At 37.0% G+C, this 25,595-nt stretch overlaps 1 non-coding gene across 1 annotated transcript; it reads left to right on the plus strand.

The window, feature by feature from the left end:
• The first annotated feature begins 1,456 nt into the window (after positions 1–1,456).
• LOC141716246 (small nucleolar RNA R71) lies at positions 1,457–1,563 on the plus strand. Its single transcript, XR_012572963.1, has one exon. It is a non-coding gene; the product is annotated as a small nucleolar RNA R71 (small nucleolar RNA).
• Positions 1,564–25,595: the final 24,032 nt, after the last annotated feature.

Consider the following 25,595-nt stretch of genomic DNA (forward strand, 5'->3'; position numbering starts at 1 on the left):
AAGAATTACAAAGTCAGCAGGAAAGATGAGTTTATCCATCTTGACCAAGACATCCTCCACTATACCTCGTGGATAAGTGATGGAACGGTCAGCTAGTTGCAATGACATGTATGTTGGTTTCGGATCAGGCAGACCAAGCTTCTTGAAGATAGATAAGGGTATCAGATTGATGCTAGCTCCTAAATCACATAAACACTTGTCGAACGACAAGTTTCCGATGGTGCAAGGAATAGTGAAGCTTCCAGGATCTTTAAGCTTCAGAGGCAAATTCTGTTGTAGCACAACACTGCATTCCTCCATTAGAGCAACGGTCTCTAAGTCATCGAGCTTCACTTTCCGAGAGAGAATACCTTTCATAAACCTCGCATAGCTAGGCATCTGTTCAAGAGCTTCAGCGAAAGGTATGTTGATATGAAGTTTCTTGAACACCTCTAAAAACTTCTCAAACTGCTTATCTGGCTTTTTCTTCTGCAGCCTCTTAGGAAAAGGAGGTGGAGGATAGATCTGTTTCTCCCCTGTATTACCCTCAGGAGGAGTGTGTTCCACAGTAGTCTTCCTTGGTTCCACCTCTGCTTCCTTCTACACACCTTTTTTAGCCACAACTACATTTTCTGAAACTTGAGATTTTTCAGGCTCTTCGTCTTGCTGAATTTGGGGGCTTGCAACCTTTCCAGACCTTAAGGTGATGGCATTCACCTGTTCTTCAACTTCCCTCTTGCCTGGATTGGCTTCTGTATCACTAGGAAGCGTTCCTGATGGTCGATTCAATAAGGCATTAGCAATTTGCCCTATTTGGTTCTCCAGAGTCTTGATAGAAACAACCTGGCTTTGGCATATAAGAGCATAGTTTTTGCACATAAGCCTTAACTCCTCCAATTCAGATTTTTCATTCGAAGATAGACCTGCAACATGAGTTTGTTGTTGAAGTTGGAGTTGTTGCTGAAAACCAGGAGGGTTGAACAACTTATTTCCAAACTGCTGGAATGGCTATTGCATCACATTCTGATTGTTGCTCCAGCTGAAGTTAGGATGATTCCAGTTGTTAGGATGATAAGTGTCTAGAACTGGTTGCTGCGATCTCTGAAAGTTGCTCAAAAAGTGAGCTGAGTCACTAGATATAGCGCATTGCTCCGTCACATGCGGACCGACACACAGCTCACAAACACTATTTATCTGTTTAACACCATAGTTAGCTAGAGAATCGATCTTCATAGACAACGCCTCTAGTTGAGCAGTGATAGCCGTAGCTGTATCCACCTCAAGAACTCCTGCTACCTTGCCCTGTGGATATCTCTGGTTTGGATACTGATATTCATTAGCAGCCATCAGTTCAATTAGATCATAAGCTTCCTCATAGCTCTTTGCCTATAATGCTCCGCCTGATGCTGCATCGAGCATGGGTTTAGACTGTGCTCCCAACCCATTGTAAAAATAAGTGATGATCATCCAATCAGGAATTCCATGATGAGGACACTTCCTAAGCATCTCCTTGTAGCACTCCCAAGCTTCACTTAGCGATTCTCCCGTTTGCTGCACAAATTGAGTAATAGCATTCCTTAGTGTAGCTGTCTTCGCCATAGGAAAGAATTTAGTAAGAAACTTCTGAGCAAGATCTTCCCAAGTAGTAATCGAACCAGCTGGTAGAGAGTGTAACCAGCTCTTAGCCTTGTCCCTCAGAGAGAATGGGAACAGTCTCAGCTTCACAGCATCTTCAGAAACACCGTTGAACTTGAAGGTGTCGTATATCTCAATGAAATCCCTAATGTGTGTATTGGGATCTTCCGTTGGAGAACCCCCAAACTGGACTGAAGTCTGTACCCATTGAATTATGCCAGGCTTGATCTCAAAGGTATTAGCCGTGATAGCTGGCCGGACAATGCTAGATTGAATGTCATTGATCTTGGGTTGAAAAAAATCCATCAAGGCTTTCGTTCGTGCTGCTGGATCTCCCATTGTAATGAGTACCTGAAACACAAACAAATAAACCATGAAAGTAAAAGAATCTGAGTCAGTGAACTTTAACGACTGATAGGGATAAATAAGTCCTGATTTTATAATTAATGGGCTGATAGGCCCAATAATAAGATGTATAATATTCAGACCAGAAAGGTTAAGCCTGATGGACCAGATCAGGCCTAATGCAATAAAAAAGGCCCAAAAGCCCTGATTATTAATTAATTTCGTAATTAATTAATAAGGGAGAAATCAGATGTTGAAAAGAGTCCCGATAAGGATATAAATCCTTAGAGATTAGCCCCAAGGGGACCTAAAAGGATAAGGAATCAGCTTCCTACTTCCTAGGACTCCTAAGTCTATCCTAAATCAGAGGCTTGTCCATCAAGTCTCCTATACCAAGTCCAATTCAAGGACTCCCACATCTATATAAGGGGTCTCACCCCACAAATCAGAACTACGTTTTTTGACTTGATCCTTGGCAATCAGCAAGGTACGTAGGCATCTTGTTAAGGCGGATTGAGTCACGAAACACAAGAGCAGTCAAATCGAGCCTCGAAGCTCACGTTCCTTAGTATTAAATACAGCAATTATATATATTAGTTTTAATTCATAACATTTGGCGCCGTCTGTGGGAACAAACGAAACAACAACCATGGCGAGAACACGGAGAACAACCAGCACTCTGGAGGAGGGAACACCATCAGGGACAACGCAGGTGATTTCATCAATCGTGGAGGTTCCTCCCCATTCAACTTATGCATCTACTCAGGGGGAAGCCCAGACAGGGGCAACTCATCCTCAGCCACAAGGGACAACTCCCCCGACTATTCAAGGTACGAATCCTCAAGTTCAACAAATACATATACCTGTGAATTCTCGACCCGTCGGGTATGAATATTCAACTATTGTTACCACTAACCCCCCTTATGGGATGCCCCTTCGCCCTGAGGTTGGAGGAAGTGGATATGCTAGGCGAGGCGAAGCACGAGGGCAGTCACCCCCTATATACGAGGTTTGGGTCCTATTCCTGAGGATCGGGAATTTTCTGGTCCTTATACTGAGAGAGACTCCGAATCTTCGGATGATGAAGTGGCCCCGAGAAGGAGGCGTCCTGGAAAAGAGCCAATGACCGATGGAAGGCAACGCCCCCAAAGCACCCCAAGGGCGAATCCCCAAGAAGTGCAGGAAAGGATCAGGGCTCATGAGGCTGAAATCCAAAGGTTGAGGCGTGATTTGGAGGCTCACCAGGCCACCAGACCCGAGATATCTCCTAGGGGGAGAAATCCTCCTCCTGTCATAGACCTGGATGGTCCGGTAAGAAGAAGGGCTGTTGTCCCAAGAACTGATCCAAGCAATCTCCTTCCCCTTGGAGATCCTGATGATCCAACTCCACCCTTCACAGAAGAGATAATGAATGCCCATATCTCAAGGAAATTCAAGATGCCCACTATCAAAGCCTATGATGGCACGGGAGACCCCGCTAATCATGTTAGGACATTCTCTAATGCACTGTTGCTGCAACCCGTGAATGATGCTATAAAGTGTCGGGCCTTCCCTCAAACCCTGTCAGGTATGGCTCAAAGATGGTACAGTCGTTTGCCCCCAAACTCTATTGGATCGTTCAGAGAGTTAAGTCAGGCTTTTATTAAGCAGTTCATCAGTGGAAAAGTCCATGAGAAAAGTTCAGCATCTCTTATGAGTATTGTGCAAGAAGCTAAGGAATCCTTGAGAGATTACCTGAATCGTTTTACAAAGGAGGCTTTAAAAGTCCCAGACCTTGATGATAAGGTAGCTATGATAGCACTGCAACAAGGAACTAGGGATGAGTTTTTCAAGATGTCCTTGGCCAAACGTCCCCCTGAAAATATGTTGCAGCTCCAAGAGAGGGCAGGGAAGTATATCAAGGTTGAAGAAAGCATGAGGAAGACCGTAGTAAGTAATGAGCCCACTGGAGGCAAGAAGCGGAAAACTGATCTGGAGTATATCGCTAAGGATAAGTATCCTAAAACCGAACAAAACCCTGATTCAACCCCCAAGAAGGGAGGACCTGGGCAAAAGTTCACCGAATACGCTAAGCTGAATGCTCCCAGAAGCCAGATCTTGATGGAGATCGAGAAAGATCGAGATGTTCGTTGGCCTAAGCCCTTGAAGGCCGATCCAGCCAAGCTAGATAAGAGCAAGTATTGCAGGTTTCACAAAGATGTTGGCCATGACACCGATGAGTGTAGGCAATTGAAAGATGAAATTGAGTTTTTGATTCGAAAAGGAAGATTGAACAAGTATACTGGAGATGGAGGGGACAGAAATAATAATGGAAGGAAGAACTTTGAAGATCGTAGGAGGGACCAAGACGAAACCCCCAACCTAGAGGACCAGTTATAAACACCATTTATGGAGGGCCGAGACCTCGAGGGCCTGTGATAAACACGATCTTTGGAGGTCCAACTGCTGCTGGATTGTCCAAAAATTCCAGAAAGGCATATACTAGAGAGGTTATGCATATTGTTGGAGAAGCCCCGAAGAGGGCCAGGACAGAAGTAACATTGGCTTTTGATGATTCCGACCTAGAGGGTGTGAAGTTTCCCCATGACGACCCGCTGGTCATAACGCCGATAATAGGAAATAGCCCGGTTAAGAGGGTCCTTGTGGATAATGGTGCTTCTGTGGATATCTTGCTCCACGACACCTTTCTAAGGATGGGGTATAACGACTCCCAGTTGACACCAACCGACATGCCGATATATGGATTTGCTGGAGTAGAATGTCCTGTGGAAGGGATAATTAAATTGCCAACCACCATAGGTACGGAGCCAAGGCAAGCGACTCAGATGCTGGATTTCGTGGTGGTAAAGGCTAGTTCAACTTATAATGCTATCATGGGGAGAACAGGGATACATGCCTTCAAGGCAGTCCCCTCTTCCTACCATTCAATCATGAAGTTTCCCACCCGAAACGGGATTGGAGAAGAGAGAGGAGATCAAAAAATGGCTAGAAGCTGTTATGTGGCCTCTTTGAGGGCAGATGGAGTCGGGGGGCAGGTTCTTCCTATTGAAGATATGGATGTTCGAGAAAATGATGAGAATAGAGGAAGGCCAGCAGAAGAATTGGTTTCGGTTCCTTTAGATCCCAAGAATCCTGAGAGGATGACTTTCATTGGAGCCACATTAGAGGAGCCCCTTAGAGGGAAGTTAGTGAAATTTTTGCAAGAAAGTAGTGATGTGTTTGCATGGTCAGCAGCTGATATGCCAGGCATAGACCCGGAGTTAATTACTCACAAGTTAAACGTGGATCCAAGCCGGAAGACAGTAAAACAAAAGAAAAGAAATTTTGCCCCGGAAAGACAAGAGGCTATAAAGCAGGAAGTGGAAAAGCTCTTAGAGGCTGGTTTCATTGAGGAGATTCAATTTCCGGAGTGGTTAGCAAACCCTGTAATGGTGAAGAAGGCTAATGGAAAGTGGAGGATGTGTATAGACTTCACTGATCTGAATGATGCATGCCCCAAAGACTGTTTTCCGCTGCCTAGAATTGATACTTTGATTGATGCCACCGCTGGACATGAAATGCTGAGTTTCATGGATGGGTTTAGCGGATACAACCAGATCAAAATGCATAAGGATGACATTCCAAAGGTATCATTTATCACTGACTTTGGTGTTTATTGTTATCTTGTTATGGCGTTTGGTCTCAAAAATGCAGGAGCAACCTATCAAAGGTTGGTAAACAAAATTTTTAAGGATCTTATTGGTAAGACAATGGAAGTCTATGTTGATGACATGTTAGTCAAGAGTCTAGTAAAGACTGATCACATAACCCATTTGAGGGAAGCTTTTGAGGTCCTGAGGTACCACAAGATGATGTTGAATCCTACGAAGTGTGCTTTCGGAGTAGGATCTGGAAAATTCTTGGGATTGATGGTCTCAAAAAGGGGAATTGAGGCTAACCCCGATAAAATCAAGGCGATCCTGGACATGGAACCACCAAAAACCATCAAGGATGTCCAGAAGCTCACAGGAAGGGTCGCTGCGCTAGGACGATTCATCTCCAAGTCAGGAGACAAGTGCTTGTCATTCTTCAAGTCATTAAAGAACATTAAAGACTTTGTATGGAGTGAGGAAAATCAGAAGGCATTTGAAGGGTTAAAGAAGTATATGGGCCAGGCCCCGTTGTTGGCCAAGCCAGTCCTGGGTGAAGTTTTATTCTTGTACTTGGCTGTTTCAGAAAGCGCCTTGAGCGCGGTGTTGGTTAAGGAGGAACTGAAAGTCCAGAAACCCGTATACTATGTCAGCAAAATTTTGCATGGTGCTGAGTTGAATTATTCAGCCATTGAGAAATTCGCTTTAGCCTTGGTAATGGCTTCAAGAAAGCTGCGTCCTTATTTTCAAGCTCACCAAATTGAAGTGCTAACAAATCAGCCACTGAGAAATATCATTCACAGTCCCAAGGCAAGTGGGAGACTGATTAAGTGGGCAATAGAGTTGGGAGAGTTCGATCTCAAGTATAAGCCACGTATGGCCATAAAAGCCCAGGCACTAGCTGACTTCGTGGTGGAATGTACCATACCCAACCAAGAAGTCGGGGGGCAGGAAGATACCACACCTCAAGACAAGGGAGTCGACAATGGGGACAAGGAGAAAGAATATTGGGTTCTCTATTTTGATGGAGCATCAAAAACAAATTCCAGTGGAGCAGGGTTGGTTTTGCAAAGCCCTGATGGATTCTTAATTGAGTATGCCATGAAGCTAGACTTCCCAACCACAAACAATGAGGCAGAGTATGAAGCCCTGATTGCTGGCCTTGGTCTAGCTGGGACACTTAGAGTCAAAAACTTAAAGGTCCGTGGAGACTCGAAGTTGATCATATCCCAGGTAAAGGGAGAATTTGAAGCAAGGGATGATACGATGGCAAAGTATGTTCGCCTAGTAAGGGCTGTGATGACCCAATTTAATGAATGCCATGTTGAACACATTCCAAGGGAAGAAAATGCTAAAGCAGATGCGCTATCAAAGTTTGCTTCATCTGAGATTGAAGAAAGTTCAGGAAGTGTGTACTTCCGTGTTTTGAAGACACGAAGCATAGATATTAAGCTTGTGGCTCCCGTAGGCTTGGGGACGTCATGGATTGATCCCATCAAGGCTCACATTCAGACCGGTTGGTTGCCAAGCGATACAATTGAGGCACGGAAGTTAACTGTTCGAGCACTAAGGTACTCTTTGATAGATGGGATTCTATATAAAAGATCTTTCGTGGTTCCTTACTTGAGGTGTCTCAGGCCCGATGAGGCACGCTTAGCTCTTGAGGAAGTGCATGGAGGTATTTGTGGGCAACACTTGGGGGGCAGGGCCTTGGCTCATAAGATAACTCGTTTAGGCTTCTATTGGCCAGAAATGATGGCTGATGCCAAAGAATATGTAAAGAAGTGTGATCGTTGTCAGAAGCATGCACCAGTCGCCAGACAACCCCCCGAGATGCTGACCTCTATCAACTCACCTATTCCCTTTGCTATGTGGGGGATGGATATTCTAGGGCCTTTTCCTATGGCCACAGCACAAAGGAAGTTTCTGATTGTAGCCATTGATTATTTCACCAAGTGGATCGAAGCCAAACCTTTGGCCAAAATCACAACTAAGCAGGTTGCACAATTCCTGTGGGAAAACATTATGTGCCGATATGGAATTCCCCGTATCCTCGTCACTGACAATGGAACACAATTCAACAACGAGGAATTCAAGAAGTATTGCGAAGAAAATGAAATTGAGTTACGGTTCACCTCTGTGGCTCACCCGCAAGCCAATGGGCAAGCGGAGGTAGCAAATCGGATAATCCTGGATGGACTAAAGAAGAGGATCGAGAAGTCAAGAAATAATTGGGTAGATGAGATACTTCCAATATTATGGGCCTACAGGACTACTTGTAGAGTCACGACAGATGCAACTCCTTTCATGTTGGCATATGGGGCGGAAGCAGTAGTTCCCGTGGAGATATCACATTCCTCTCCAAGGATTCAGGCTTTCAACGTAGAAGAAAATGAGGAAGGGCAGAGGTTAGCCCTGGATCTGATCGATGAAGTGCGAGATAGGGCACATACAAAGATAGTAGAATATCAGAAAAAGGCTTCATTCTACTACAACCTAAGGGTTAAAGAAAGGTTTTTTAAACAAGGCGATCTAGTTTTGAGGAAGATAGAAGCATCTGGTGTAGGACAAAAAGGGAAGCTTGCCCCGAATTGGGAAGGGCCGTACAGAGTCAAGAGTGTTCAGGGTAGAGGAACCTACAAGCTGGAGACTATGGATGGTTTTGAAGTCCCGAGAACTTGGCATGCACAAAACCTGAAGGTTTACTATGTGTAGGGCAGTTGGATACGATTCTCACTTGTCATGATGGAGAGTAGGTTGAAAAGCACCTTGAAGCTTTGCTTAGGATTTATATGTCTTATTATGAAGTTTATTAAGACTTGTGTAAGGGATGAATCCCAAACAATTTTTGAAGCTCAGAGAATTTTTCGAAATATGTTTGAATCTCTATGGCATGGCAGTTAAATTAGATGCATGATATGAAAGCCCTATAAAAAGGCCCAATTCAAAGAAAAAAAAGGTTAAAACTTGTTGGGCCTGGAAGTATGTCAAGCCCAGATAAGGGCCCCAAATATTCAAAGCCCAGCACCCGGGGTCCAAAAACTGGAAGAAAATATATATGAGTATTATCTTCAAAAACCAGAAATAAGTCCCAAATCCAAAAAGGATTTGGATAAATGAAGGCCCAAAAATAAGGCCTAATCCTACTTGAGTTAGAAAAAAAACCCAGTATAGGGATCAATAAATCAAGCCCAGGGTCAATACTAAGTGCCCAATTAAAGATCAAAGCCCAGAAGGGCCCAAGTTGAAACCCAATACAAGGTTTCATAAATCTAGCCCAGGTTTAGGGCAAAGATCAACCCAAAAAGAGGTAAGCCCAGAAAAGGGCCCAATTAGCAGAAAATTAAATGGCCCCAAATTAAAGACCAATTTAGGGTGGACCAAAGAAGCCCAGTTAAAAGTAAGGGGCCTAATACAAAAAGCCAGTCAAAAAAGGGGAAGGCCCAAGGTAAAGGCCTGGTTTGGAAAAGGCCCAGGGTCAAAAAAAAAAGGTACCCATAAAAGAATTCAGGCCCAAATCTTAGGCTCAAATTTGAGATTGGAAAAAATCCAGCCCAGACTTAGGGCCCAAATCAAATATATGGAGTCACAGAAAGTAATATATCCCAAATCCCAGACCCAATTCGATCAGGTTTCATGTTGTATTCATCATCGAATTAGTTGAGATCGAAAAGGCTTCGACCAAGGCTAGAAAAGGAGGTTAATTCGGTCAAAAATATTTATCAAGACCAAAATGTTCCTGAGGAAATAATCATGCCCAGTTGACAACCCAAGTGTTGAAAGAGGCCCAATAGAAAGGCCTATGAAGCCCAGTAAGAGGATAAGCCCAGTTAAAATGAACCCAAAAGAATACAGCCCAGAATAAGGGCCCAAATCATAGAAATATATGCAAGAAATTAATAAATTACAGACCCATTCGACGAGGAAGTATAAGAAAATCCTGATTGAAGCTACTGAGGTCGAAATTTTGTTGATCAGGGCTGAAAAATAAGCCTAATTCGACCAGGATTGAGACTCATTCGACTAGAAATCAAATGGAAATCTTGGTCGAAACAATCCTGCTCGAAATTGCTTCGACCAAGGCAAGAAAGGCGGCTAATTCGGTCAAAACAAAGAATTCTGACCTCAAACCCTGACCAAAAAATTCTCTGGTCGAAAAAGGGAAAATAGCTGTTTTATTCGATCAAGAATGGCAGAATGTTTTTGACCCTGTCGACCAGGAAACCAAATAAAATCCTGGTCGAATGAGCCCTGCCCGAATTTGCATCGACCTGGGCAACAAATGAAGGTTAATTCGGTCAAAAAGCAGGACTCCTGACCGAAAGGGACAAAAATCCTGGTCGAAAAATTTCTGGTCGAAAATTGTAAAAAAAAAAAAAAAAAAAAAAAAAAAAAAAAAAGGAAGGGGTGAAAATCCTGGCCGAAATTCGACCAGGATTCCTGATCGAATAGAACCTGCTCGAAATTCAATCGACCAGGGCATACTGAAGGTTAATTCGACCAGGATCCTGGCCGAATGGATTCCTGGTCGAAATCTGCATAAAAAAAAAAAAAAAAAAAAGAGAGAAGAAAAAAAATCCTGGAAAATTACAAAAAAAAATCAGGAAATTCCTTAAATAATTTCTGAAAAATGTTAATGTTTTCAGAAATAAGGAATAAATCCAGAAAATTAAGGATAAATCCCAGAAATTAGGGAAAAAATCCAGAAAAATAAGGAAATTCCTTAAATAATTTCTGAAAAATGTTAATGTTTTCAGAAATAAGGAATAAATCCAGAAAATTAAGGATAAATCCCAGAAATTAGGGAAAAAATCCAGAAAAATAAGGAAATTCCTTAAATAATTTCTGAAAAATGTTAATATTTTCAGAAATAAGGAATAAATCCAGAAAATTAAGGATAAATCCCAGAAATTAGGGAAAAAATCCAGAAAAATAAGGAAATTCCTTAAATAATTTCTGAAAAATGTTAATGTTTTCAGAAATAAGGAATAAATCCAGAAAATTAAGGATAAATCCCAGAAATTAGGGAAAAAATCCAGAAAAATAAGGAAATTCCTTAAATAATTTCTGAAAAATGTTAATATTTTCAGAAATAAGGAATAAATCCAGAAAATTAAGGATAAATCCCAGAAATTAGGGAAAAAATCCAGAAAAATAAGGAAATTCCTTAAATAATTTCTGAAAAATGTTAATATTTTCAGAAATAAGGAATAAATCCAGAAAATTAAGGATAAATCCCAGAAATTAGGGAAAAAAATCCAGAAAAATAAGGAAATTCCTTAAATAATTTCTGAAAAATGTTAATATTTTCAGAAATAAGGAATAAATCCAGAAAATTAAGGATAAATCCCAGAAATTAGGGAAAAAAATCCAGAAAAATAAGGAAATTCCTTAAATAATTTCTGAAAAATGTTAATATTTTCAGAAATAAGGAATAAATCCAGTAAATTAAGGATAAATCCCAGAAATTAGGGAAAAAATCCAGAAAAATAAGGAAATTCCTTAAATAATTTCTGAAAAATGTTAATATTTTCAGAAAATTAAGGGATAAATCCCAGAAAATTAGGGAAAAATCCAGAAATTAAGGATAAATCCCGGAAAATTAGGGAAAAATCCAGAAATTAAGGATAAATCCCAGAAAATTAGGGAAAAATCCAGAAATTAAGGATAAATCCCGGAAAATTAGGGAAAAATCCAGAAATTAAGGATAAACCCCGGAAAATTAGGGAAAAATCCAGAAATTAAGGATAAATCCCAGAAAATTAGGGAAAAATCCAGAAATTAAGGATAAATCCCGGAAAATTAGGGAAAAATCCAGAAATTAAGGATAAATCCCGGAAAATTAGGGAAAAATCCAGAAATTAAGGATAAATCCCAGAAAATTAGGGAAAAAATCCAGAAATTAAGGATAAGTCCCGGAAAATTAGGGAAAAAATCCAGAAATTAAGGATAAATCCCAGAAAATTAGGGAAAAATTCCTGGAAATTAAGATAATTCCTGAATAAAAGGAAAAATCGTTGTAAACGTGTAGGTCGCTCCACACTTTACGCAAAAACGAAACCCTGCAAGGGAATGAATAGACTTAACTTCTGCGAAACCTAATCAATGTTTCCCAAAAGTTGGGGGGCAAATGATAGGGATAAATAAGTCCTGATTTTATAATTAATGGGCTGATAGGCCCAATAATAAGATGTATAATATTCAGACCAGAAAGGTTAAGCCTGATGGACCAGATCAGGCCTAATGGAATAAAAAAGGCCCAAAAGCCCTGATTATTAATTAATTTCGTAATTAATTAATAAGGGAGAAATCAGATGTTGAAAAGAGTCCCGATAAGGATATAAATCCTTAGAGATTAGCCCCAAGGGGACCTAAAAGGATAAGGAATCAGCTTCCTACTTCCTAGGACTCCTAAGTCTATCCTAAATCAGAGGCTTGTCCATCAAGTCTCCTATACCAAGTCCAATTCAAGGACTCCCACATCTATATAAGGGGTCTCACCCCACAAATCAGAACTACGTTTTTTGACTTGATCCTTGGCAATCAGCAAGGTACGTAGGCATCTTGTTAAGGCGGATTGAGTCACGAAACACAAGAGCAGTCAAATCGAGCCTCGAAGCTCACGTTCCTTAGTATTAAATACAGCAATTATATATATTAGTTTTAATTCATAACAACGACCACTGATGACAAGCACATAAACTAAAAATTAACACCGAGTCCCCGGCAGCGGCGCCAAAAACTTGTTAGGGTGAAAACACGCGCTAATATTCACGCAAGTATACGCGTTCGCAAGTAGTATAAGAAATAAATCAGATTTGTTCCCACAGAGACTGGTTTAGGTTAAGTTCAATTTATGCACCTATACAACAATGTATGGTTATCGCTCAATGCTAAGACAAATAACAAATTGGGTTTTGATTAAACTAAGAGATTATACTAAATAATATTAACTAAGAGAATTGAGGTTGAATTACTATATATGACAAATATGGGATTCTAACTTCATTACTACTTCATTCAATAGCCTTATTGTTCTTAACCTTAGCATGTGATGGTGATGACACTAATCAGATAACACGAAACTGATAAACGCCAACTTTCGTTGTACGAGTACCATTCTACCAGACATCCACAAAAGAGATAGAAGCTGAATAGGCACCAATTATATTGAGACCCTATATGTCTATAGAATTTGACAACATAACGGTTTAAGCACAAGTTATCTATCTTGATTACATAGGTCAAGTAAAACGGTTAGAGTCACCCACGAATCATGCATACACATACATGAACCTATGCTAGCATGGCAAGTTCTGAACCTCTATATTCACTGTCACTTCAATAAAGATTAACACGATATCTTATATGTTATCTAGGCATATAAGACGAATAAGCACAACCAATACTAGGATATCAATCAATCACCACACACCAAGATATCAAAACAAATTAACTATTGAAATTCATAAGTAAATCCGCTAGAACCCCATGATAACGATTAGCCCATAATCGAACTCATCATCACCATGGGTTCCAATGAAAGCATGGTATAAAACAAGGTCTTAATAAACTGAATAATAAGTAAAGTACGAATAAACGAGATCTAGGTTCAACAAGAACGAAAATGAGCATCCAAAGTTACAACTAATTCAAAGAATCACAAGTTGAAAACAAGATCTTCTTTTTCAGAGTTGTTCTGTTCTTCTAGGTCTTCTCCTTGGTATCCCAATCTTCCTGGATGATGAAAACCCTTTTTTTTAAGTATATATACGCCCCTAGTGGACCTGGACCCTTAAAATCGTCAAATTCCACTCAAAAAAAGCTTTTTCAGCGAAATCAGCGACCAGCCGCGCCCTGAGCGGGTGCTCAGCTCCTGGGCGGCCGCTCAACTCTGTTGAGCGGGCGCTTAGACGGCTTTTGGAAAAAATTCTGATGAATCTTGTTTTGGCCATAACTTGAGTTCTACTCGTCAGAATTAGGCGATTCAACTGCCCACGCGAAGCTATCAAGATTATCTACAACTTGAAAATGGACTTGGCTTCCAATTATGATAACTTTTTATCATATTTCATTTAAAATCTCTTTTCTTCATATTACTGATACTTGAAATGCAATAACACAAAAACACATCAAAATACCAACAACTTGGGTCCAAAACACCAATTTAAGCTTATAATAAAGCATTCCAAGTGGATAAAAAATCCACTTATCACTATACTAATACCAACTTTGATATTTAACAATAACGTAAGTATCATCATAAATCAGAAACTGTATCAAAACCACATTTCACCTTTTTATACAAAACCAAAACACTTGATAAACCATTCCTTATAAGATAATCAAAAGCATTATAATAATTTAGATTGGAATCCTTAAACGATGGTGTGTTGCCACCGGTGATCAGCCGCGGAGCAACACCGGTATGCCGAAGCATATCCAACTAAACAAAGGGGTACCCAAGGCACATATCGGCCTATCAAGATGTTATATCCCGTAAAACACATAGCTCACGCTGGACCGCCGCCACGGCCTCTTACGCAACCATCCAATCTTAAAAACATTTTATTGAAAGGGGTCATAATACTCGACACCCTTATAAACTTTTATTTCCCGCATTTACTTGGGCAAGAATACTGGCAAAACCAACTCATTTTTCTCAACACCCAAAACATTTATAAATCCATTCATTTGATATGTAAAATCACTTAGTTATTCTGAACATAGAATAGCAGAATAGTATTTGCATTATAAGCATTTAATTCAGTGATATGCAAAACATTTATCTATTCTGAACCGAGAATAGGGAAAGCAATACTTGCATAATAGGATTCAACATATATATCACTTGAACAATAAGTGATGATTGGGATACTTGCCTTTGAGTTTTTAGCAGTTAGTCACATTCGCAACATCGTAATTATCTCAGTCTGGCATCTCATGATCTCGTTGTCTTTCTATTTCAATAATTCACTGACATACTACTCCTGCGATCCTAGAAGCTTGATAAAAAACACAATTCCATTTCACTCTTTATCCAACATTTTATCCTGATCAACTCGAATGATCTGCAATCTATCATTAAAAGATAATACTTTAATCATCTAAACGATAATTAATCGATGAACTACGCGTCAAAACCCTATCGTCTACCCATACGATAGCCCACACATAATTATAACAGTCAAATACAGGACTCTTAACCCATTTACGCATGTAATTCATATAGCATCTAAACACGTAACTCACGTATCACATAATTCATATAACACATGATTCAGTTTGTTAAATGTTCGACTCAGTACGTTTAAAACTAAAATTGGGTCAAAAACAGTATTTATCGATCGAATACCGACTCAGAATGACTCGCAAATCAAATGACCATGTAATACAAAAGAAATTTGGCTTTAAAATTATTTTTATTGAAAGCGTAATGTTTTTTTGAGTCTGTACGCGCTCGTTATGTATTAAACGGACGAACGGTTTATTTATTACAAATAAAATAAGAATAAATAGGAATAAATCAATTAATAATAATATTAATTGATTTTTAAATACCAAAATATATTTTTTAAAATATTAAAACAATTTTTAGGATTATTTGAATTAATTATAAATAATTATATTTTATTTAACTATTTATAAATAAAATTAATTGGTTATATGAATTAATCAATTAATTAAATCCATAAATAATTAACTAAAATTAATTATTAAAAACTAAATCAAATTTTTGGATTTTCAAAAATAATAAAATAAAATAATTTTTGGTATTCAAGATAATTTTTTAATTATTTAAAATAATTAACTAAATAAATTTTTGGGATTTAAAAACAAATTTTGAAAATAAGAAAATGAATTTTGAAATAATTTTAAAAATAAAATATGCAGAAACGGTTTGGAGGATTTGGGTTAGGGTTTATAAAGATTAAACCCAACTGGGTCGGGCAAGAACAGGAATCCGGGTCAAGATGAAGTTTTTGGATTCTGCCCAGATTCCGGCCGGCCATCCCGACTCCGGCGAACCCTGTTCCTTGGCCACAACAAACCAATTGATCCGGATTTTTAACACACCTCGATCCTTGACGAACCAGCAACTCAGAACCAACAAACAGAACCTCAAACCACCAGTATTCACTCGATTCCGGCGAGCTCAACACCAAACACCGGCGAACGAAATAAGAATTCGGCGAAACATCAATTTCAGTCAAATTAAAACCAAATACAACGATACATATCTCAAATCGAAGCTAATTAACAGTACAATTTATCCAGCTAATCATAATCAACAAACACTCCATAAATCATTTTGAAAAATTGAATTTAAAAACAATTATAAGCAAAAACTCGACTTAACCATTCCTGAACTCAAACAACACAATTTTATCTACAAATCGACTCTAAAGACCCTCATGAATCAATATATAATATCAAAATCAATCAAAAATCATCAGAAATTCATAAACCAATTCGACCCAAAAACTATGAAAAACGATTATTCAAGAGAAGCAACCTTAGTTGATGATGTTGATATCTTTAGAAATAGCATGAACAGGGCTTCATTTCGGATATTAGAACATCAAAAACGATAGCTAGATCTCCTAAAATCATTAATCAAAGATCAAAAACAAAATTTCACCCCCAAATTGTGTTCTTGATTTTTGTTTTTAATAAAAATAAATAATGAAGTAAAAAGAATAATAGGCTATTTATATTATATGAAAAATTAATACCCTAAAATCATTTAAGGGTGTTTTTATCCCCTAATTAAAATAATTAGGCCCAAAAATAATAATTATGGAGAATAATTTTAAAAGTAATAAAATACAAAATTTATATCAAAATTACCCAAAATTGAGAATAATTCAAAAATGCAAAAATATGGGTATTTAAAATACGAATGATTTTATAAAAATAAAAACGTGAATTTTGTGGGCTTTGACGTCCCGGTGGGGTCCCGGTCCGTTAAGTTTTGAAAAACAGAAACGCTTCCTAAAGAAACAGAAAATCCCGAAAACACATAAAAAACATTCAAGACACATAAAATGAGATAAAGCGAGTAACGCAACTAAACACGCGTCCAAATTGCGTATAATCGCATATACATACATTTTAAACACATAAGAAGTATCCCCTTGTATCACATCGAATCCGAAAATAGATTACTTAGCCGCTAAGTAATTACAAAATGATCCAATTTGATACCCGATTTGGATAATTGTCAAAACCAGGCTTCTTATAAAATACCCTACGAGAAAATAATATAAAAATATCTCGTCTCTCGAGAATACGGGTTATACTGATCTACCGAAATGACTATCGTATCGAAAATTTTACGCCAGGACTCGTAAGGGTCATACCGTACTCCGGATCGAAAAAGTCAAAACACGGAAAATGTCCGGAATAATCAAATTAGGTTAGGAAGGAGTTTCCGGAAGAGTTTTGAATTATAAAAATATAAGAACGGCTGAAGTTGTACGATTCCCGGCTTTATAAAATAGTTTTATAATTACTCAGAAAATACTTATTAAATCTACAAATTCTTATAAAATTATATAGCAATCCGAAAATTACCAGAAAATTATCACGATTATCTATACTTTATTCCGGACATATAAAAATTTGAATACTCACAGTATGTCACATATAAACATTCAAACATTAACCCCAGTTACCAGATAATTCACTAAAATTTACATAAAAATCACATAAACAACATCAAATAATAATAATAATATCTAAAGATATGGGATATTACAGGTATGGTTGGCTAACTTTTGTATTTAACAGCCAGTAGGTCAGATATAATGTTTGCTACTTGTCTTTGTGCTAGATTTCAAGTTGATCCTAGAGAATCTCATTTAGTAGCTATTAATAGAATTTTCAAATATCTCAAAGGAACACCAAAACTTCGCATTTGGTATCCCTAGAGATTCTTGTTTTGATCTAATTGGTTATTCAGATGCAGATTATGCAGGTTGTAAAATAGACAGAAAAAGTACAACAGGAACCTGTCAATTTCTAGGAAACAAGCTAGTGCCCTAGTTCAGTAAGAAACAAAATTTAGTTTCTACTTCTACAGCTGAGGCTGAATATATTGCTGTTGGTAGTTGTTGTGCACAGATCTTATGGATGAAGAATTAGTTATTGGATTATGGTCTACATGTGGACAAGATTCCAATTTTCTGTGACAACATAAGTGTCATTGGCATTACTGAAAATCATGTGCAGCATTCAAGGACAAAGCACATTGACATCAAGTACCACTTCATTCGAGAACATGTCATTAATGGTATTGTGGAACTTCATTTTGTTCCAAGTGAGTAACAAATTGCAGACATCTTTACTAAGCCACTTGATGAGTCAACTCTAACTAGGTTGGTAAGTGAGTTAGGTATGCTTAATTATTTCTAAGTTATTTTGATGTTTAAGCAATTTGTAATGCAGCCAAAATTAAATTTGATTTTTCCTAAAAAGGTAAAATTTTGATTAAGTCAAAATTTCTATCTCGACGGATGTTCATTATCCGTTGAAAGTGAATATTCGTTGAATTTCTTTATCTGTTGAAAATCAAATATTTTTCTGGGTACCTTATATCTCGACGGATGTTTGTTTAAAAATATATCCATTAAATTGATTTAATTATAACCGTTAATTATATATCTTATCCGTCGAATTTACTTAGAGTATGTAAGTATATGTCGATAAATAATCTCTAGAATTCCTATAATTTATTTCATTTTTTAAACGACTATTTTGGGCTATTTTCATTGGGTACTTTATTGTACTTCTTAACTTTTACTTTTTTATTATGAGAAAGTATAAAAGCCCCTTTTCATTTTTCATTTTACTTTTATCATTCTCCAAGAAATTTTACTATCTTCATCTCCAAAATAAAAACCCTTTTCCCTTTAACTACTTTCAATCACAATAATGGCACCTGTAGTTAAAATTATGTGTCAATCTGGATTTGTGTATGAAAAGAACAACTTCGTGGCACTGGTGAACAAAGATATTGCTGCTTCTGAGGACTATCACAAGATGATGGACTTCATTAAAAGTTGTAAACTGTGCTATGCAATGCTTGAATCTCCAGTTATCTACTGTGAAGTTATGGAGGAAATTTGGACTACTTCAGTGTACAACTCTAAAGATAAGACCATTTCCTTCTCTCTGAAAGGTAATGATTATTGCATTAATTGTGATAAAGTAAAAGCATGCTTTCACTTGCCTGAAAATAACACACTTGTTCCACACACATACACAGATGTGAGCACCATGCTTGTGTCTATGGGTTATTCTCTCAATCCTGCCAAACTAGGTGAGATTAGGAGAATGGGCCTTACAAAAGAATGGAGCTTTCTCTGTGACTCTTTTATAAATGTATTTTCTGGTAAGATTAGCAATTTTGATGCAGTTACTTACTCTATAGTTAATATATTTTACATGCTTTTAAGTGATAAATACTTTAATTTTAGTAACTCTGCCATGTTTAAACTTGGGTATAAGTTAGGAGACATTAAAAAGAGGTCAAAGAACATATATTATGCCAGGTTTATTATGATGCTAGAAAATCATGTGTCTAAAGACCTCTTGATTGAGAACCCAACAAATAAGCTTGATTGTTAGGTCCAAGAAAAGAGGGTACTTGCTGATCTTAACAGGAACAATCTCCACAGTGAAGTGCCTCTCAACTATCTGCCAATCATGGAGGCACCTCAAGTAAGTGATATAACTATTTATGTCTCTACCCTTTCCTAACCTCAAGTTTATTTGAAAACTACTATGGCTACGACATCTGTGACGGTGACCAAACAGATGCCTACCCAAGCCACAAAATCCAAAATTTCAAAATCCAAGTCAAAGAAATCACACTCCAGTTCCTCTCAAAAGAAACTAGTTTTAAAAACTACCAAAACACAAGAGGGGAGTGTGAAAGGTGGTGAGACAGGTGAGGGACAGGGTAAAAATCAAAGAAACTCTAAAGATAAGGAGAGTGATATATGTGTGACCCAAACCAGCCACACTACAGTCTCTCAATAGACTGTAGTGCTTAATATGGAAATAAGCTCATTACTAGTTGCATCCTCCTAAAAGGATGTAACTTTGAAATAAACTCTCAACCAAAAGTACATGCCAAAAGGGGAAGGGACAAAAACCAACCTCAAACTTATATCAAAAAGAAGAAATCTAAAATAACGGGGGAGTCACAGGATGCACACATAGTGCCAACTGCAGTCAAAGACTCAGTTATTGCACCATCACAAATTCAGGTTGACGGGGCTCCAATAAATGTGGAGTCACAACCAAAATTTCTCACAATTGAAACATCTAACACACACAATTCTCCCACAAACTCACTAGATGTGGATATGATCAACACATCAAATCCTGATTCTCCATCTTTGACACTCATGGAGAAGCCAAAATCTAAATCAAGTGAGCATCATCTTATAGATGACTTGTTGGCTCACTTTCCATTTCTTTCTGATACTACCGAGAAATCTGTTCATAATCTCAAATTAATCACCATATATTCTATAGTAGTTTTAACTCCTAGCTCTATCATTTTTAATCTCTCGACGGATATTCCTCATCCGTTGACAAGTGATTGTCTCTCGACGGATAAGCTTCACAATAATTATCCTTCAACATTCATAACTGCTATTTCGACAGATGCCTCTCATCCGTTGAAAGTCTCTACACAGCTTTAAATTTCTAAACATGTTACAAGTATAGATGACTTAGTGGTTGTTCAATCACTTTTAGGATTGAGGGAATGGAGTGACTTGAGTGAGAGGCTGAGTTGCTCTCAGGCAAAAGGAGAGGAAAAGAGTGAACAAATGCATGCTATTTCTTCTAGCATGGCAATAGTGAGTGAGAAGAGTCCCACCTTAGGTGGGGAAGGTGAGGGTGTGAGGATGAGAAGCAAAGGGGAGCCCTTGATGCAAGAAAAGAGATATAATGGGAGAAAAGAAGGTACAGAAGAATGGGAAGATCCCATTGCTAGTGAGTTAAAGAATGTGAATGATGCAGAAAAGGAGAAACTATTTCAGCAAGAATATCAAGTTGTTTTAGATTTTGTCTCTTTTAATACTGAGGCATTTACTCATCCTATTCCAGCATATCAAATTCTAGCTGAACAGGGCAATGAGGATGCCGAGAAGACTCTAAACCTGGTGCACACTATAGCTTCCATGCTAAGGGAAAATGATGCAATCAATTCACTTCCTTCTACAGTTGGTGATAATTTTGACTATCTTTCTGATGATTCTGGTGGTTCTATTGGGGAAGACTCTCTTGGATAGGATGTTGAAGAGGTAGGCATGAACATAGGGGAAGAAGCAGAAACTCCAGCTTGGATGTTTCCAAAGGACTGCAACTATCATCACTTCCAATCCACCTTGTTCATACTTATTCCTCAAACTCAAACTGCCATTCAATTCACCAATAATACCAGCACCAAAAGTCTTCTAAAAGCCCACTTAGAGTCTCTACAGTTGCACAAAATTCAAGCTCTTTAACATAATCAAAGTATAGATGAACTGAAGCATGATATTGAGCAAGTCAAGGAGGGTATCTCTAAGAGACTAGAAGCCAGACTTCCCGATTCTATAATAACAAGCTTAAAGCAACATCTTAGGAAGGAATATGACTTGAGTTGGAAAGTTGAGGAATTGGGTTCAAGGCTGTCAACAGTGGAAAATTCAGTGCTCAAATCTTTTCCAATCAACAAACTCAAACTCAACTTCTACAACAACTAGTGCCTGCTCAAACTTCTAACCCCATTTTACTTGATGATAATAAAAAGGGGGAGAAGGATATGCATGTACAAGTCAGTAAAGTAATTATTCCATCCATTACCTTACTGACTTGTACATGCATATCCTTCTCACACTTTTTGTTATCATCAAGTAAAATAGGGTAGGAAGTTTGAGCAATTCAAGGAGGGTATCTCTAAGACACTGGATGCCAAACTTCCTGATTCTACAATGAAAAGCTTAAACCAACATCTTAGGAAGGAATATGACTTGAGTTGGAAAGTTGAGGAATTGGGTTCAAGGCTGTCCACAGTAGAGAATTCAGTTGCTCAAATTATTTCAAATCAACAAACTCAAACTCAACTACTACAACAACTGGTGGCTGCTCAAACTTCCAACCCCATTTTACTTGATGATAATAAAAAGGGGGAGAAGGATATGCATGTACAAGTCAGTAAGGTAATTGTTCCAGCCATTACATTCTCAAAGCCACCAGTATTAGATAGTATTGATTTAATAAAATTAGCAGCAGTTAAACTCAAGATGAAAGAACAAATGTAGAAAACTGATGAGGAAATTGAAAGGGTATTTGGTCATATTGCAAATCAAGACAAATCTGTGAAGTACTTCACTCAATTGAGACAAATTCCAATAAGTGAACTGAGGTTGGGGAATATGGAAAGGGGTCAAACCTCATCTAGTAGACATCAAAAGGCCATTGTGATTTTGAAGCCAAAGAATCACTCATCAAAAACTTCAAGCAAAAATCCAATGGACCTAGTATATGCAACTCCGCAACCTGATGAAAAGAAGCTGTTTGGTCAATCCATGGCAAATCACAAAGATCCAAGAGACTCAGTCTCAAAGAAAAGAATAGCAAGGATCTACAGGCATGGAAAATTAATTTGTGTGATGGTTGGACATCGTCAATTTGGAGAAGCCAAGAAAGAAGAAAAATTGAGGCTCAAGTATCAGAAATGCAGGCTGTCTTAGAAGCTAAAAAACAAGCTGAAAAGCTTACTACCAAGTCCAAAAGTGAGAAGCGTGCCATCATAACTGAAACTGAAAAGAAGGAGGAACCAAAGCAGAAATCTTTAAAAAGAGTAAAGGAAAGAGCCAATAAGAAGTTGGTATTTTAAGATGAAAAGGAAGAACCAAAGCCTATTCAGTCTATTACTACCAATCAACCAACTTTGCTCACAATGGAGCAAGTTGAAATCAAGGTCCATCCTGGTGTGAATTTTCATGGTGAATCAATCATTCCCAAGGATGAACCAATAGACTGGTAAAGCCTACCTATTTCTGAGCTGAACATCCTAATACCAACTACTCCAGAAAGGAGAAAGAAGAGACCAAGAAAGATAGTCAAGTCTATCCCATTTCAATCGAAAACCTTATCTAAACCCAATCAAATAGTCAACAAAGGAGATCAACTCTTTATTTATGACATAAAGGAGTTTTTATACATTAATCCTTGCATGAGGTGGATGAAGTGAGAGCAATTGATGCCCACAACAGACTAATGTTCAGGTACAAGTGTGGAAAGGAATTTACTTGGCCTCTTCATAGTATTCTTAATGAAGGCTACTATGTCTTAGTAAAAATATTCTCTGCAATCAAGAAGGATTTTGGAATCACCAAGGTGGCCAAAACAAATATTCTTAACAAAATTCAACAAATATAAAGAAGCTGGAGAGAACCAGGTGCACTACCAAGAATCTTAACTATTCCATATACTGGAAGTAGAGTGTACTTGAAACCATATTGGTTATTGGAGTTCAAGGATGAAAGAATTACCAGAAGATTTTTCAGACTAGAGGACCAACTAAAAATATCAAGCAATGAAACTCTCAAGGAAATGCAGCAGATGATGGATCTATTTAATGAAGATGAATCTGAGTTCTATAGACAACTCCAACTCCACATAGAAGAGAAAAATGAAAAAATGGGAAAGAAGACTAGACATTCAAAGAGAAAAGATTAATTTGCTCAGACTAGAGGAGCACCTTGAACAAAACCTTGTGAGACTTTTGATCTTTCTTTTATCAACCTTCAATAAAATTACACTACTTATCATTTTATCTACTATTGAATGATCCTTTTGTATAAGGTGTTTTGTTATTATCAAGTCCTCCTAAATTTATTCCTACAATTCCAGTAGACATAAATTAGGGGAGATTGGTAGGAATATGTTGTAGACTTGATGATATTTTACCAAAACACCTTAGTAGATTTAATTAAGTGTAGTTATAGCTTTCAACGGATAATCTTATTCTGTCATCCGTGGAAAGAGTAGCTTATGATTAAATAAGTTTTTGTAGCACATTACTGAATATTATAATATCTTGAAGGATTAGATATTATAGGATATTCTAAGTCATGTTGGCTACTAGAATGATATGCAAAATAGGTTGGTCAATTGTAAATATTAGATGCCTTGTAATTTGGCATAAATAAAATTGAGTCAACTGCTATGAAAATACTTTCAACGGATGTTTCTTCAAGGCTTCAACGGATGACCCAAATCCCAATTAACAGATGATCAAATTGAGTCTCAACGGATAACTAATTTAAATAGGAGTTGAAAGCGACTTGATAGTCATATGGGTTGATTGTATACAAAAGGAATGTGACATCCTATAATCGGGATTATGAAGACCAAGAAGCATTTTCATTTCCATGCAAAACAGGGACGTTCAAAGATGCCATATCTATCTGGATTGCATTGGACAGAGAAATGATAAAACATGTGATTAGACCTAGATAATAGACTTATATTTAGTCTTACTACACATGTAACTTGGTGATATATAAACCAAGCGTAGCAAAGAGTTATTTTTTATTAATTGACACAGTCAAAACAAGTAAGAACAAGAGAGCATTTATAAGCTATATCTTTTAGAACTCTCAAGTTTTAATTTATAAGAACTCTTGTAAGCAGATTTGTGCTTTTACATCACAGAGATCTTCTACATTCATATATATATATATATATATATATATATATATATATAGTGGAAATAACAATCCACCAGAAAGTTTTAAACATCCTTATTTATTTACTTTGTGTATGAATACTTGAATATTTCTTATCCGCAATTTGCCTATTCAAACATTGGAATATTTATATTTCTAAGAAGTTTTAAAAATCGAAAAGGAACCAAAATTCCATTCAACCCCCCCCCCCCCTTTGTAATTCTGTATTTAGATTGTCTAGGAATAACATATATTTATTTTTTTCTAAATTTTCTATCATATCAATAAAATATATAGATCTTAATGATCGTACGGTTGGATCATTCATAAATATTTTTAAAAAAATTCGAAACAACGATATGACAGTAAACACTAGTTAGAAGTATTTTTCAAACAATTGGTTGATTATTAAAATAACAAAAAAAATAAATTCTTTTTTATGAAAATTTTGTCTTATTACTAAAATATATAGATCTTAACATCCGTATGGTTGGATCATTCATAAATATTTTTAAAAATATCGAAACATCAATACGAGACTAATCCCAGGTAATAAGTACTTGTCAAAATACTGGTTAACTGTTATATAGCAAACTAAATAAATTTATTTTTTATGAAAATTTTGCAATATTACTAAAATATATAGATCTTAACATCCGTACGGTTGGATCATTCGTAAATATTTTTAAAAAAATTAAAACATTAGTATGAGACTAAACACTAGTTAGAAGTATTATTCAAACAATTATTTGATTGTTAAAATAACAAACAAAATAAATTTATTTTTTGACAAAAAAATTTTCTTATCATTAAAATATGTAGATCTTTACATCCATACGGTTGGATCATTCATAAATATTTTATAAAAATTTAAAACATCAGTACGGGACTAAACACTGGTAAGAAGTAATTGTCAAATTATTCATCGAATGTTAAATGGCAAACCAAATACATTTATTTTTTTCTAAATTTTTTATCTTATCACTAAAATATATAGATCTTGACATCCGTACGGTTGAAAAATTCATAAATATTTTTTAAAAAAATCAAAACATCAATAAGGGACTAAACACTAGTAAGAAGTACTGGTCAAACTAGGTTGACTGTTAAAATAGAAAACGAAATATATATATATATTCCAATTTTTTTATTTTATCACCCAATATATAGATTTTGACATCCGTACGGTTGGATCATTTATAGAAATTTTAAAAAAAAATCGAAACACCAGTATGGGAATAAATATTAGTTACAAGTAATAGTCAAA

Source organism: Apium graveolens, chromosome 3 (genome assembly GCF_009905375.1).
Source record: "Apium graveolens cultivar Ventura chromosome 3, ASM990537v1, whole genome shotgun sequence".
Lineage (NCBI taxonomy): Eukaryota > Viridiplantae > Streptophyta > Magnoliopsida > Apiales > Apiaceae > Apium > Apium graveolens.